Source organism: Xiphias gladius, chromosome 7, assembly GCF_016859285.1.
Source record: "Xiphias gladius isolate SHS-SW01 ecotype Sanya breed wild chromosome 7, ASM1685928v1, whole genome shotgun sequence".
In the NCBI taxonomy this organism is placed as follows: Eukaryota; Metazoa; Chordata; class Actinopteri; order Istiophoriformes; family Xiphiidae; genus Xiphias; species Xiphias gladius.
The window spans coordinates 13,876,367-13,891,500 of NC_053406.1; the positions used below are offsets into that span (position 1 = coordinate 13,876,367).

The 15,134-nt window shown below is 40.3% G+C and overlaps 1 protein-coding gene across 1 annotated transcript in view; it reads left to right on the top strand.

Annotated features, from left to right (window-relative positions):
• The window catches only part of vps53 (VPS53 subunit of GARP complex), a 101,818-nt gene that overhangs the window by 59,442 nt on the left and 27,242 nt on the right, over positions 1 to 15,134 (top strand). The window lies entirely within an intron of this gene.

Below are 15,134 nucleotides of genomic sequence, written 5' to 3' on the forward strand. Positions count from 1 at the left end.
AAAATCAATCTTGACTGTACAGAAGCTGTAACCTCTACTGACTGACTGATTTGAGTTTCCTGAGTGCTTACTTCGACCACAGCTTTTTTAGTTCATGCTTTTGACCCAAAAAATGTTTTTAAAGTGCATGAGTGATGTAGGTTCAAAAGTATGGAAAATGCTTCATGGGCTTATGCAAAAAAGCAAACATTGATAGCAGTGACTTGCGAACCATTTGACGTCATAAGTAAGCCAATAAGCCAACTCAGGCTCTAAATTCTAATATTTTTATTTTACATATTTTATGAACTACTAATTATGATAGTGAAACATCATCTGTGAATTATTGAACTTTAGTATGAAATAAATCACACCACATTTGTTTTTATTCATTGCCTTTTAATCACAAATAAGGTCATTTAAAACAATTTGGGAAGAAACAGCTATCGCACATTTATGAAGATTGTCCACTGATTTCTGAAACTTCACTCGCATCATCCACTTGTATATATTTGGCAGTCTAATACGAATTACTGGGAAAAAATGCTAATGGCCAATGTTTATAAAGACATACTTCGACCTTATCTTACTGTGCCCACTGCTGGCTCCCCATACTGCTGAACCCCTCCATATTCCAGGTTGTAACTGTCAAATGTGTTTGATAGCATTAGAGCAGCTCATCCCAGTCTAGGTGTCATTGAATCTGTAGAATCTGGACACTACCATGGCATTTCAGTGCAACCTGGTCACATTTTGTCAGAAGAGTGGGATTGTAACATCTTCAACCCTGATTTAACAGGAAGATTAAACAGCATCTTTTTTTCACTACACTGTGATTCCCACCGCATCCGCCCCTTGCGTCACCCCCTTGTCCTTCTTTCTCCCTATTTCATCTTCTTCTTTTCTGCTGCATGTCCTGATCTTTATTTATCTTTCTTTCTTTTCCACTGCCAGGATAAACACTGTGTTGATCTCTCTCTCTTAGACTCTTGTGTGTGTGTGTGTGTGTGTGTGTGTGTGTGTGTGTGTGTGTGTGTGTGTGTGTGTGTGTGTGTGTGTGTGTGTGTGTGTGTGTGTGTGTGTGTGTGTGTGTGTGTGTGTGTGTGTGTGTGTGTGTGTGTGTGTGTGTGTGTGTGTGTGTGTGTGTGTGTGTGTGTGTGTGTGTGTGTGTGTGTGTGTGTGTGTGTGTGTGTGTGTGTGTGTGTGTGTGTGTGTGTGTGTGTGTGTGTGTGTGTGTGTGTGTGTGTGTGTGTGTGTGTGTGTGTGTGTGTGTGTGTGTGTGTGTGTGTGTGTGTGTGTGTGTGTGTGTGTGTGTGTGTGTGTGTGTGTGTGTGTGTGTGTGTGTGTGTGTGTGTGTGTGTGTGTGTGTGTGTGTGTGTGTGTGTGTGTGTGTGTGTGTGTGTGTGTGTGTGTGTGTGTGTGTGTGTGTGTGTGTGTGTGTGTGTGTGTGTGTGTGTGTGTGTGTGTGTGTGTGTGTGTGTGTGTGTGTGTGTGTGTGTGTGTGTGTGTGTGTGTGTGTGTGTGTGTGTGTGTGTGTGTGTGTGTGTGTGTGTGTGTGTGTGTGTGTGTGTGTGTGTGTGTGTGTGTGTGTGTGTGTGTGTGTGTGTGTGTGTGTGTGTGTGTGTGTGTGTGTGTGTGTGTGTGTGTGTGTGTGTGTGTGTGTGTGTGTGTGTGTGTGTGTGTGTGTGTGTGTGTGTGTGTGTGTGTGTGTGTGTGTGTGTGTGTGTGTGTGTGTGTGTGTGTGTGTGTGTGTGTGTGTGTGTGTGTGTGTGTGTGTGTGTGTGTGTGTGTGTGTGTGTGTGTGTGTGTGTGTGTGTGTGTGTGTGTGTGTGTGTGTGTGTGTGTGTGTGTGTGTGTGTGTGTGTGTGTGTGTGTGTGTGTGTGTGTGTGTGTGTGTGTGTGTGTGTGTGTGTGTGTGTGTGTGTGTGTGTGTGTGTGTGTGTGTGTGTGTGTGTGTGTGTGTGTGTGTGTGTGTGTGTGTGTGTGTGTGTGTGTGTGTGTGTGTGTGTGTGTGTGTGTGTGTGTGTGTGTGTGTGTGTGTGTGTGTGTGTGTGTGTGTGTGTGTGTGTGTGTGTGTGTGTGTGTGTGTGTGTGTGTGTGTGTGTGTGTGTGTGTGTGTGTGTGTGTGTGTGTGTGTGTGTGTGTGTGTGTGTGTGTGTGTGTGTGTGTGTGTGTGTGTGTGTGTGTGTGTGTGTGTGTGTGTGTGTGTGTGTGTGTGTGTGTGTGTGTGTGTGTGTGTGTGTGTGTGTGTGTGTGTGTGTGTGTGTGTGTGTGTGTGTGTGTGTGTGTGTGTGTGTGTGTGTGTGTGTGTGTGTGTGTGTGTGTGTGTGTGTGTGTGTGTGTGTGTGTGTGTGTGTGTGTGTGTGTGTGTGTGTGTGTGTGTGTGTGTGTGTGTGTGTGTGTGTGTGTGTGTGTGTGTGTGTGTGTGTGTGTGTGTGTGTGTGTGTGTGTGTGTGTGTGTGTGTGTGTGTGTGTGTGTGTGTGTGTGTGTGTGTGTGTGTGTGTGTGTGTGTGTGTGTGTGTGTGTGTGTGTGTGTGTGTGTGTGTGTGTGTGTGTGTGTGTGTGTGTGTGTGTGTGTGTGTGTGTGTGTGTGTGTGTGTGTGTGTGTGTGTGTGTGTGTGTGTGTGCGTGTGTGTTTGTGTGATAGAGAGAGGGAGAGACTATGCACTCTAAATATGTTGCACTTACTGAAGTCATTTGGTGCATCTCTGGCCTGGAAAGCACCAGATAACTACTTTCTCAGCACACTCAGCACAGGATGTATGAAGCTAGCACTCCAACGACACACACTCACAACACATTGCCTGGGCTGCCAAAGTGCCCACATTAGTCTCTTTTTTGTCATCTTTATGGATCCGATAAACAACATTGTTGTTCAAAGTAAAGATCAGTATCATACAGGCTATGAGAACAGTGCATTGTTTCAATCTGCATTAAGATCTTAACAGTTTATTACTGTGCTCATCTGAATGCGTAACATTGGTTTGTGCCAGCAGGGGAATCATAACCCTTTGCAGCTGAGCTCATTTTCCTGGTATTGCCACATTGCTTTTACAGCACAGGTTTGAATTCAGATCTGACAATAACTGCGTTGTTGAGTTGGTAGTCGTAGAGCTAAGAATATTGCATGAACTGAAACTTTTTTTTTTTATGAACTCATGTCTGCTCTGGCAAGAAAGTGGCAGAAACACAGCGTCCATTGTGTGGCATTGTTAAACACAGCTGTGAGTAATTTATTTATTATCCTTGAAATTTCAAGAGTTTCAAGAGATATGGAAGCCTATAGGGGATTATATTAAAATGATGATGTAAACTTGAAAATGAAAATGTAATTCTAGGATGGCATTATAATTTTCCACATACGTATGTGTTATTTTGCTGGGTCTGATAGCTAGTCCATGTTATCCTGCCTACAGAGAATGGCTGACAATGATTGAAGACTCACCTTGATGAGAGGACTGATAGATTGCATTTTTATTTTCATTTTGATACCAAAAGAGCGTGATGAATTGTAAATGCAATAGACTGGGGGCGCTGTTTCTCTTATTGCATTTGAGTATTTTCCCGTAAACTCTATTAAAACGTCTTGGTAAATCTGTGCCCATGAGAATTGTGGGGAAAGACGCCCCTTTAGACTCAAGACACTGGTGGTGCTGAAGAGACTGTTCAGACAGTGATGGAAACTCCTGGGTGACTCTACATAACACAAAGACCTTATCACAGTGGTGATCGGGGACGAGATGGGTTGTGCAGCACTCTGCCTAGAAGACAGAATGACAGATTCAGCAATGACATTTAAAGTTCAGCGTCCACCAGCCAATTGATTTGTTGAATGCAAGAAGAAAGCTGATCTGTTAGATATGGCAACACCTGGAATTTGTGAATGTGAAGCTTTGAGCTTTGATGGCGTGGAAAAGCATGAATGTTGGTTACATGGTACATCAAATTTGACGGCAAGAGAATGGGAAATGTATATAACAGAATGTCACAAGAAATTAAAATGTGTGAAAGATTATTTTTTGTATTGAAAAAAATGTATTGCATAAAGAAAACTTTCATATTTTGTTTCATATTTGAAACAATGGTTTGTATTCAGTTCTCACCATAAAGACAAAAGGTATATTTTCAATGGTTTTAAGACTTCAATTTAACATACTGTTTAAAAAGCATTGGTACTGGTTCATGCTGGCCACAGATCTATCAACACTCTAATGCTATACCATGTAAAGACAGAAAAGTTTCAATACTATCCATAACTGAAACACAGTAGTTTTTGAAAGGGCAATTTCGATTCTAAGAAGTGGCCAATGGAGGACCTCAGAACAATGCCCGCAGTCAGTTTCAATAGACTGCTTCGGCGGGGCCTTTATGTATAATAACTGCACCTGCGCTCCTTAGACATTTTCCTCAAACCAATGTGGAGACTCAGACCTTGACTTCTTTTTCCTCTCACCCTCCCCTCACTAGCAAAAGGTCTCTGTCTCTGCTTCCAGAGACAAATTAGACACAACCAACATGACTGCATCTAAACAAAGTTGATTAAATCCTTATTTTCTGTGAATAAAATAAACCACATTTGCAATTCATGTATAAGATTATCACCAGTCATGCAATACCTGACCACTAGAAGGCCATAGTGAGTTCCTGCCTTTGCTGATTCCCTGTGGTTCCCGAGTTCAGCCATCTGCCTGTGCAGCTGTACATCATCTACTCATTTGTTACTCTGTATATATAGAGGCACTTTTCCAGTGGCTGCAACTCATTTTGCTGCGCCAGTGTGCGCAAGGATAGAAGTCTGAATTGATAATTTTTTGTATATACAAAGGTAATTCATGTAACAAAACGTAGGCTGAATCTCCTCACTGGAGATGTTAGAAATGTCCCCTACTGATATATATCCATCTGTCACTAGTGAAACCAGGCAGTTCTTTTTTTGTGTGAATCCCAGGTTTACTTCACGTTTCCTGCACTTCACTTGTTTTTGGCCAGTGCCGTTGTCATTTTTAAAATGGTCTTGCTTTTCAATGTAGTGAGGCCAGTGGGCAAAGCCTTCCTTCCTGATCTCTGGATGTGGGAGTGACTCCCTCTTCATTTTTTTGTACTTCCTTCTTTGCTGCCATGTTGGACTGTGCCTGTGCCCTCTGAGCAGAGAACATCTGCAAAGGCTGTGTTGAACTCTCTGAGGCTGAGTTCCCCTTTGTGTGATTTGCTGTACCACATGTCTCATCATCTCTGTGGTACAGTAGCCACGCATTTACACAAATTGTGTACATAAAATGGAAAAACTTGCAAATGCCGTTCACCTTGCCATAAAATTTACAAACATCAACCCAAGAAAGATGTATGTGTAACCTGTCCGATCCTCTATATAACAACAATAGACGAATAGATGGAGTCATTATGGAAATTTCTATCCCTTATTTGGACTTTGTCAGTTATACAAGACGTGGACTTCTTAAAGATTTTAAAGGCTAATTTCTATAAATCTTCATGTTAGAAAGTGTTAGAAAACAGTTTGGTCTATCTGGTAATATGTTTTTGGTAAATTACTTTTATATATTTTAGTGTTTATAAATGGACATATCATCGTGCTACTCATGCATGTGACTGAACATGTGAGTCAACATGTGACTTCACTTTCTTTTGGCAACATATTAAATAACCTTTGATTTTATTGGTTAGAGGGGAAGTCATGTGACAGGTTTGTCTAACTCAGTTGTCTAAGTGCCTAAATCTAACCTAACCTTAACTGTAGTGTTATCACATCATAAAAAGGATTTATTTTTTTCGACAGATATTTGCCTCCTCTTATAACACCATACCATCACACTTTAAGAGAGGGGGGTACAAAATCCCCCCAATTTTTTATTTTTAAATGAAAGGGGGGATAGGGAAGAAGAATGTAAAGAAAGGAGAGAGGACAAAAAAACAAAGAGTTGGTGCAGGCACAAAGATTGGGGCATGGTTGAGGAAGATGATGAGATTGGAAGAATGGAGACAGGAACAGAGATGAAGGGATGGAGAGGCATCATAAGACGAGGTGGAAAACGGAATGAAAACAGTGGGGTTCAGTAAAACGAAGGGAAAAGATCAAGGGGGGTTAAAAATGAAAGCAGAAGGAAGAGGAAATTAATTTGACCTTATTACCTTGCAGATTAACTCAGTTAGCTCTTAGATCTAAAAACCTTAATCAGTGAGACACTGATTATTAGTATGCATGTTTGTGTGTATCAACATAAGTATTGTTCACGATGAGTTTTGATACAGCCAGTTGTTATGGTTATCCAGTTGTTCAGTATTTCATCATTTTGTGTCGTTGCTTCTAATTTCATGCAATTTTTCTTGGTTTTGTTGCCAGGTTGGCGGAACAATAAATGAAGCACTTATGGTTAAGACTGCTGTGTGAGTTGGGATAGCGGAGCCCAAGCCAGGCTTTTATGAAACATTCAAATTCTACCACCCTGCAGACAGGAACGACAACAAACACTACGGGATTATACACCCCTATAAAACTCTCTTCCTTTACGTCTCTGTCTTTTTCTCCTTCTTGTCTTCCCTCTTTCTTTTTCAGTGTTTCTTTTTCTCCAGCTTGGTATCTTTTTCTTCCTTTCATACTCTCTTTCCTCCTCTGTCGTGATTTCTCTCTGTCTCTGTCTGATTTAATAAAAGCGGCAGAATAAAGGGTTTACACTCAGAGGGAAATCATTCAGGGAGCCAGGAAAATAGAAATAGCCTGTCTTAATCACCACATGCACACTCGCAATCACACACACGCATGCGCAGTTTCAAAAGCGCCCACACAGAAACGCATACTCCATATATCATTATCACGGGGTTCCAGGCAGCAGATAATCCGGTAACAGTTGACATTTAGCAGCCTGTTGTTTGCACAGACACATTCAGTAGAAGCCCTGATTAACACTGGGCATTAACACGTTTTATGAAGGCAAGATTAACACCAACTAGCAGAAGATACTTGCCCTCAAAAGCTGCAACAACACAGCAAAACAATAGTGTCTTTCTTTGTTCGCTTTACATTATTTTGAAGGTATTTTTAACTTTGTTTGTATAATAGAGACAAAGATTGAGTGTTAAAAAACAGAAAAAGACAGTGCACGTCTCACAAGGTAGGTCACAAAAATTATTAATTCCCAACTGTTTGTAGAATGTATAAGTTATTTCATTCATAGTCTATTAAGTACAAGGTTGTCATCATACAGCAGTATTTACACACATCTGGCACAGTGTGAGTAACCTCATTAATCATGTATCTTCTGATAACGCAGTGGACAAGCACTTTTCTACACATTGGTGAGGTTTTCCAAAACGTAAGGTTATACGATGAGATATTATGCCTGAGCGGCCAAAATGGCTGATAATATTGTTAAAAATTCTGCTGACAAAGACGTGGGGAAACACCTGACATTATTTTAATTGTGTTTTCTTTTTCCTGTTTGTTTTACCCACAGCCAAAATAAGACAACAGGCTAAAAGTTGAAAAATGTAATGTAACACACAGCATGAATTTGCCTTGTGCTTTCATTCGCATAACTGTATACCTGGCCGAAAGTATGGCAGTATAGAGATGACAAAATGTCTTTGCTGATCAGTTTATATTGGTCCATATTTATGGAAGAGAAGAGAAGAAAAGAGAAGAGAAGAGAAGCACGAACCTGTATCATCCATAGTATTTCAAACAAAGCTTACCTGCAAAATTGGTACGGACAGTGCAACAATATAGCACTAGCGGAGGACATGTAGTGGGCTCTGAAGTGGCTCCTCTAGGGCTCTAGAAGCATAAAGAAATAGCCTACTTATATATCTTTAGGTAAGGAACAGTCCAACTAATGTTTGAAGATGAACAAACTAGTGCTAAATCTGGAAACCACTTCATGATTACAACATACATATAGAATAGGTTTTGATTTGGAAATATAGAAGTCCATCTCTCAATATAAAGAATTTTGAAAGTTCTTATGAAAAGTCCGTGCCAAGACTGCTCATCTATTTATAGTTTTCTTTTAATCTCCCTCTTTGATTTCTTTCTTATTCTCTCCTTTCCTCTTGTTTTCTGCACATGCGATTCATTGTCTCAGCTCTCCTCCCCTCCACATCATCTCTTTATTTTTTTCATGTTCTCAATGCTGAATGCCATGAAAGGAGCATCAGCACAAAGCCTGACTCTTACTCAAAAATACCCAAAGAGAGGCAGGGAGGAGAAACAATTGATACGTTAAATTAAAAAAAAAAAAAAAAAAAAAAAAAGAAGAAAATAGAGATGGAAAAGAAAGGATCACCCAGAGAGATAGAGAGAGAGATAGAGAGAGCAAAAGGAGTCATGCATGTAATTATCCTGTTGATTTCACTGACAGACATTTAAATCAAGACTGAGAGAGAGAAAAAAAAAGAGAGATCGGCATGGAAAGAGTCATTATTGTACTCTAACGTCTTGTGTTCTGCTACTATTATTGCCAGTACAGGATCTTCCGTGCTCTAAGTAGTCCTACACATCCTGACATAAAAGTCACAAGGATACACACACAGACACTTCCATGCACACATGCTGCTGGGAACACACGAGCATGCAACCCCTCACTCGATAGTACATGCACCCTTTCACGGTCAGTCGTACCCACACCTCTATGCCTGCACAGGAACACTCTCACACAGGGTAATTCTCTCGTTTGTCAGCTCAGTTGTATGACACAGGGGGAAAAAAAGGCAAGTAAGGAAGGACAGACGAATATAGGGGAAATGCAACAAAAACGGAGAAATGTAAACTCTCAAATACAGATAGATGGAGGAGTGAGATTGAGGAGAAACAAAATCCTGAGAGGATTTATTTTAATGAAACAGAAATTGTTTTTCTTATGTTTATAGAAGGGGGAATGCTTGTCTATCCTGAATGTGAAATATTCTCATGATTTATCTTTTTCACTGTAATTCTGATGCTCTGTCTCATTCTGCACCAGGCTATATTACAGGAAACTGATTTCATTCCCCCTCAACAGTTCTGTCATACCAGGTTGTGGAAAGCCTTCTCTCACTGTTAAAACAGCATATTCTGTGTGACATGTCTTCCCAAGTGTCGATTTTCATCCCAGCACAATTTGTTCTCTTGCTTGTCCTCAACGTGCCTCATGTGAATTTTGATGCAGTGTTATTCAAGTGCTACATTTGTTTGTTTTTTTTGTTTGGGCTTTGTGTGGGTTTGATAGATTCCACTTGTTTTTTTCCATTTTAATGTCCCTTCTAGTTTAACAATTGAGATTTTTAATATTTAAAGACAGAATGAGAGAAGTTCAGAGCAGCTGTTTTGCATTTGTTTGTGTAATACAAATGATAAATCTTGAAGGAGTAGTTTAGCATTTTGGGAAATATGCTTATTTGGTTTCCTGTCAAGAGACTGCTACCACTCTAGTGTCTGTATGGTAAATATGAAGCTACGGCGAGGAGATGAGCTTTAAGTATAAAGACTGAAAAAGGGGGAAATTAGCTAGCTAGCCTCGCTCTGTCTGAAAGTAACAAAATTCACATATGAGCACCTCTACAGCTCACCAACTAACATGTTATATCTCATTTGTTTAATCCGTACAAAAGCCAAAGTGTAAAATGTTTTGTACGTATCAAAGAAATTAGGTATAATGCCAGCTAGGCATAAATATGATCTACATTGCCTAGCTAGCTAGCCAGTCTGGGTTTCCCCCTTTTTCCAGTCTTTCTTCTGAGCTAAGCTAGCCAGCTAATGGCTGTAGCCTGAATGGACAGACACGAGGTGCTAACAATCTTAGTATCTAATGCTCAGCAAGTAAGCGAATACAAAATATGCAGATTTTTTTAATTAGCTTTTTAATAATGTTCACCATTGTTTCGAAGACATTTAGCATGAAATAACTACATTTTGTATCCAAGTATTCAGGTGGATATCTGCTCAAAACAAGTTGATGGCAATGCTACACACACACAATACACACTCCCAGTTCTAACAGGTTGCTCTCTGTTTGGTCATAAAAAACAAGATCACTCCCCACATCTTTGGCATGACAACCCCACAGGCGACCACCCTTGCAAGGTTATTAAACAGGCCATCTGTCACTACACACACACTTACACACACCCTAGCATACTCAAACGTAACATATGCATACACAAGCATGTGTATGAAGATATATGCATGTGCATTCAAAAATGTGCACATATTATAAATGGACACACACACACTTATTACTGCGCACAGACCCACAAGAGGAAGGTTTTCATTTGGGTCTTCCGGGTTCAGTGGATTTTCTCTTTTATGCCTTTTTTCCTCCCATTGCACAAGGACAGATGCAAGGTCTCAGTATGGCGCACTTGGGTGTACTTTATGTATTACTCATTGTTTATACAGTCATATGTTAGAAAGACGTGCTATAGTAGGCTGCAATTTGCCAAATCAGTTGTACTTGACAATGAATGTGATGGACAGATGTGTGAATGATACATGAGGGTGTAGGACTTGAACACTATAGCACAAATGCTGGATTAGGGGATGCCTGCTGTCAGCCAAAATACTGTATATTTATTTTTATATATAGTCTTTGTGGCGCATCCAAAACCAGCATGCTAACCTTCCCCCTGGCAAGGCTTCTATTCATGCCCATGCTGTAGTTAGCAAAGTATTTACCATTCAAACTGTTTTATCCAGCTTTGTCAGTTAAGGTTAATAAATTCCCCTGTAATTGTGAGCCACATCACTGACATCCCCATGTTCCTGTTAAACTTACAATTTACATGAGTAATTAAATAATTTCTATCACAGAGTCATTCTCCAGCACCCCATATCTGCAAAGAAATGAATGCAGTCATTTTGAATTTACCTGCCACTGTGACAATTACACCACTGAAATCCCTGGGGCTGAATTCATTTTAGGAGTTAAAATTAACCATCATTCTGATTCCATTTCTTTCTTTTTTTTCATCAGCTTCAAGACAAATCAGGCTCTAAATCCACCATGACAGATAATCTTGGCAAAATAAGATGATTGCAGTGCTCTATAAATCGTCATATTAAATTTAACCTTTGTTTAAATCTGCGGGTTCATTTTAACTGATCAAGGGGGGTAGGATGGGAGGGTTAAAACTATATTGTCCTATCATTCTTAGTGGCCCACAGAACATGTAGAAACTGTACCGCAAAGGACTAATGGCTGAATGATCCATTTCAGGATGAAATTTGGCTTAGTATAATGATACTCAAGCAGGATACCAACCGAAAATTCATCTTTAATTTCCTTTTATATCCTTTGTGCCTCGTGGCAACACACACAAGACCAGAACGTGACGTTTCCTTATACAATTTTTATTTTTCCCAAAACTACCTCACCACAGTTTCTTTAATGATAGCTTGAACATACCACTTTTCTGGTACTATCTCATTTAAAATTACAAACATTTCTTGATGAGCGGTGGAGTGGGGGGAAAAAGAACTCATACTGCAAGATCTGCATGTTCACTTGATCAGTTTTCAAGCTTGATCAGAAAGCTGTCTGGCTGCTACTTGAAGACTGGCTGGAGTACAAAGCATCTACTACTGCCAGCCTTGGATCTCTGCCTTGCGAGTTTTTCTCCTCTTCAGCAGCTCTTTACCTACAGTGATATTGGTTTTGGATTGCTTGTGGATTGTTTGTTCCACGCTGTTTGTCACTTTTCTCTCTCACGGAAGGGGATTTATGCATTGTGAATATCTTGAAGAGGCCAGACAAGCTGCCTAGATCCTGAAAGCTAAAAGCGTCTCATCTGACTTTCAGCAGGAGCCGCCCATGAATCCTAGTCAGAGAGCTTGTGGGATTTAACCAAATAAAATATTCTAAAGGTTGGACAAGGTTTGGAAACATCGCAAAAACAGAAAGAGGCTGAGGATCACAAGAGTGAAAGATTGCTTTGTTGTATTTGTTGACACAACTTTGGTTAGGATGATGTGGGTAAATTAACGTAGCTAAAAACTTGCTAACATCAGTAACTTAATCTTAGGAACCGGATTTAGTGCGCTTCAGTTTGGCTAGACTCAGTAAGATGCTGCAGGGCTCACCTAAGAGCAGAGATTACATAGCTGGTTTCAGGTGCCACAGAGTCATGGATAGCTCTGCAAGACAGCAATCAGATTTTAATGTATTTTTTAAACTTAACAAAACGTTCAGTACACAAGACATTTATGTTCGAAGATGCAACAAACTTTGGAAATCCTGTCATGTAGAACGTCTGGGATTGGATGTTGAGGGAATTTTGGTTCTTCTTACACCTTTGAGAGTTCACTTCTTTTCTTTAAACCCCTGGACTACACTCCAAGCCCCAACTGCTGCATCATCTTTGTAAATCTTCAGCACTTTTCCAATTGCAATTTATACCCAAAAGAGCTGATTTTGGGAGAAAGGCATTCACCACAGCCTACATGTTGGAGGCTTTTCTCAGTTCAGTGTCCTACTAAGGTTTTAATGTGACTCTTTGATGACACTCAGGTAAAAATGTAGACATGTGGCTGCCATGTTACCAATCGGTATGTTGAAATGAACTGTGTTGATGTCCAGTGTTGCCTGTGGAGTAGTTGAAAGATTCAAAAAAACTGGATTTGTGGTGTAGTTTATTAGATGGTGATGATGATGTGAAGTGGATGAAGGAGACTCCGCTGACACTGTCTTGATTGCATATAAAGGTTTATTACACAGAAGTACAGCGTCAAATCAAGCATCTGCGGATCTGCTCGTGAGAGGGTGTGAAGCCAATGAACCACTCTGAAAATCAGCCTTGACCACCGACTCTTAAATAAGGCAGTTGTCTTCCTAAAAACTGTCACTAGAATATGGTTTCAGTCAGAAGGCATTAACTTCCTTTTCCAAACTGTGAGGCACCCTCTGAGGACCTCTGACCTAGGGCCTCCATGTAAACACAGCTCTACATATGTAAACATACACCTCAGTGGCCTAACTTTGACATGTAGGTACATATCAAGTGTTTTCTTCTCTGTACTTTGAAACAACTGGTCTCATAAGTGTTCTACATTTTGACCTCTTCATGGCCCTGGAAGACACCATGTCCATCACTACAAATAAGTCTAAGACCCTGTGATGACTTCACCTGACATGCACTAATCTCATCTGCCTTTCTTTTCCTCCCCAGAGACTCATTCTTCCCTTTGCTGAACCAATTGCTTTTGCTTGACCTGAAGTTCTCTTGTTTTTTTAAGCGATGCCTGGTCAAGGGGAAAGAAAAAAAAGCTGTTAGTGACAATAGTTCAGCATAGTCAGCTCAGGCATAAGAAGCAAATGGCTTTCCACAAGCTATCAGAAACTGTCTATCTAATTAAGTGCTATCATGGCTGTGGTTATCTGCTCAACCTGTCTACCCAGCTTTTTTCCGTCAGACGCTGAATCCCAACTACGGACAATTAGTCAAGTACTTAAGTATTTTCATTTTCTGCCACTTAATACTTCTACTCCACTACAATTCAGAGAGAGACATTATATTTTTTTGTCCATATTTATCTAACAAACTGTATATCAAACCGATAGTCGGTGCTTCTTTTTTCCATGACCGTTCCACAACCGTTACCACGTGTTTATTATTGTAATCATGACGATGAAGCTCCTTTAACCTTAAGGAAGTACGTATTTTAACCCAAACCACCATCTTTTCATAACCCTAACCCATTAGATTTTGTGCCTAAACCTTACCTCCTGTCTTTAAACCAAGCTAAGCTAACCGTCTGGCTCTAGCTTCATGTTGTATGTACAGTTGCGAGAATAGTGTCGATCTTCACATCTAACTCTCAACACGACACCAAATACTTGGTTTTTTTACTCAAGTAAGGGATCTTAATTTTTTTCCCCCACTGAAAAGTGCTGTCATGTTGGCTTTCATTGTATGCATCTGTCTAACAGATGGATTACACAGCCATTTTCTTTTGTAGCAACTACCAGGCCTATCATATGCACATCATCTCAGCCTAGCCATGGACTGATATTACGTCCCATTATCATATCACAGTCATCACAAAATACATGCTCACACATGTACACACTGCTTGTCTGCAGTGTTAGTAGTGACCCCTGGTGAATTGTGCAACATGATGTGTTTCCTCTGTGCGAGAGATTTCTATCTGCTGTCTAACAGCTACTCTGTCCCATACTAACACAATACAATACAGCCATGTTTTCAGCTCTTCCTGCCGTCTGTCTCTCAGTGCTTTTCATTCATCTCCTCTGAGTTACACTCTCATCCTCCTTTACATTTCAGTACATTGCCACATCCTTTAAAAATGTCAGACAACACCTTTTTGCAAATTATTTTTAACAATTTTATCAAAAGCGTCTGCAACATCTTGCTATGGGTCACAAATTCAGTCATTTTCATGCTCCCTCAATTATATGTCTTTTCTTCCCGTTATAAAATAGGGCCATCACAAAGAATATTAAATCCTAGAGATAGGATGAGGACTTGTTACACCTGATCACCTCATATCTTGCTCTCCTTTTTTCTCCATCTCTCTACCCCTATTAAATTTCTTCCCTACAGATAATATCAAGCTAACCTGATACTGCCATTTCTGTCTTCTCTCTTTTCTGTCCTCTTTTTTCTCCTTAACTCCTTCTCGTTCTTTCATATTTCGCACCCCAGTCCCCTTACTATTCTATCATATCTGCTTTTTCACCCCTCCACTGCTTTCTTCGTCTTCCCTTCTCTTCTTCTGTCTAGTCCTTCAAATGTTGTACTAAAAGCTCTCTTATGGGTTTATATTCCTTTCTTCGGTGCAATGCTTAGAAGCAGGGACTTGAAGTATGAGAGCCCGTGTGTGTGTTTATGTGTGTGTTTGTAGGTTGCTTCTTTTTGTAACAGCAGGGGGCACTGCTGCTCTTTAAATGACAGCGTGCGCTACAGATGTCGGTGATATGGTATTTCAGTAAGGGTCCGGTTTCTTGATACAGTAGGTGTGGTAGAGACAATTTTAGTTAAAGTTGTCACTGCAAGAAGGAGCAGGAACATTGTCAATGGAATCATGTCACAGGTCAGGAAGGACCACGCTGTTTCAAGATCAGAGCAGCAGCTATGAGGAGATTTAAAGATTTGTGGAAGGCAGGCGAAATGGGAAGAGGATGTAAGGCTGTGTTAAATTGAATTAAAA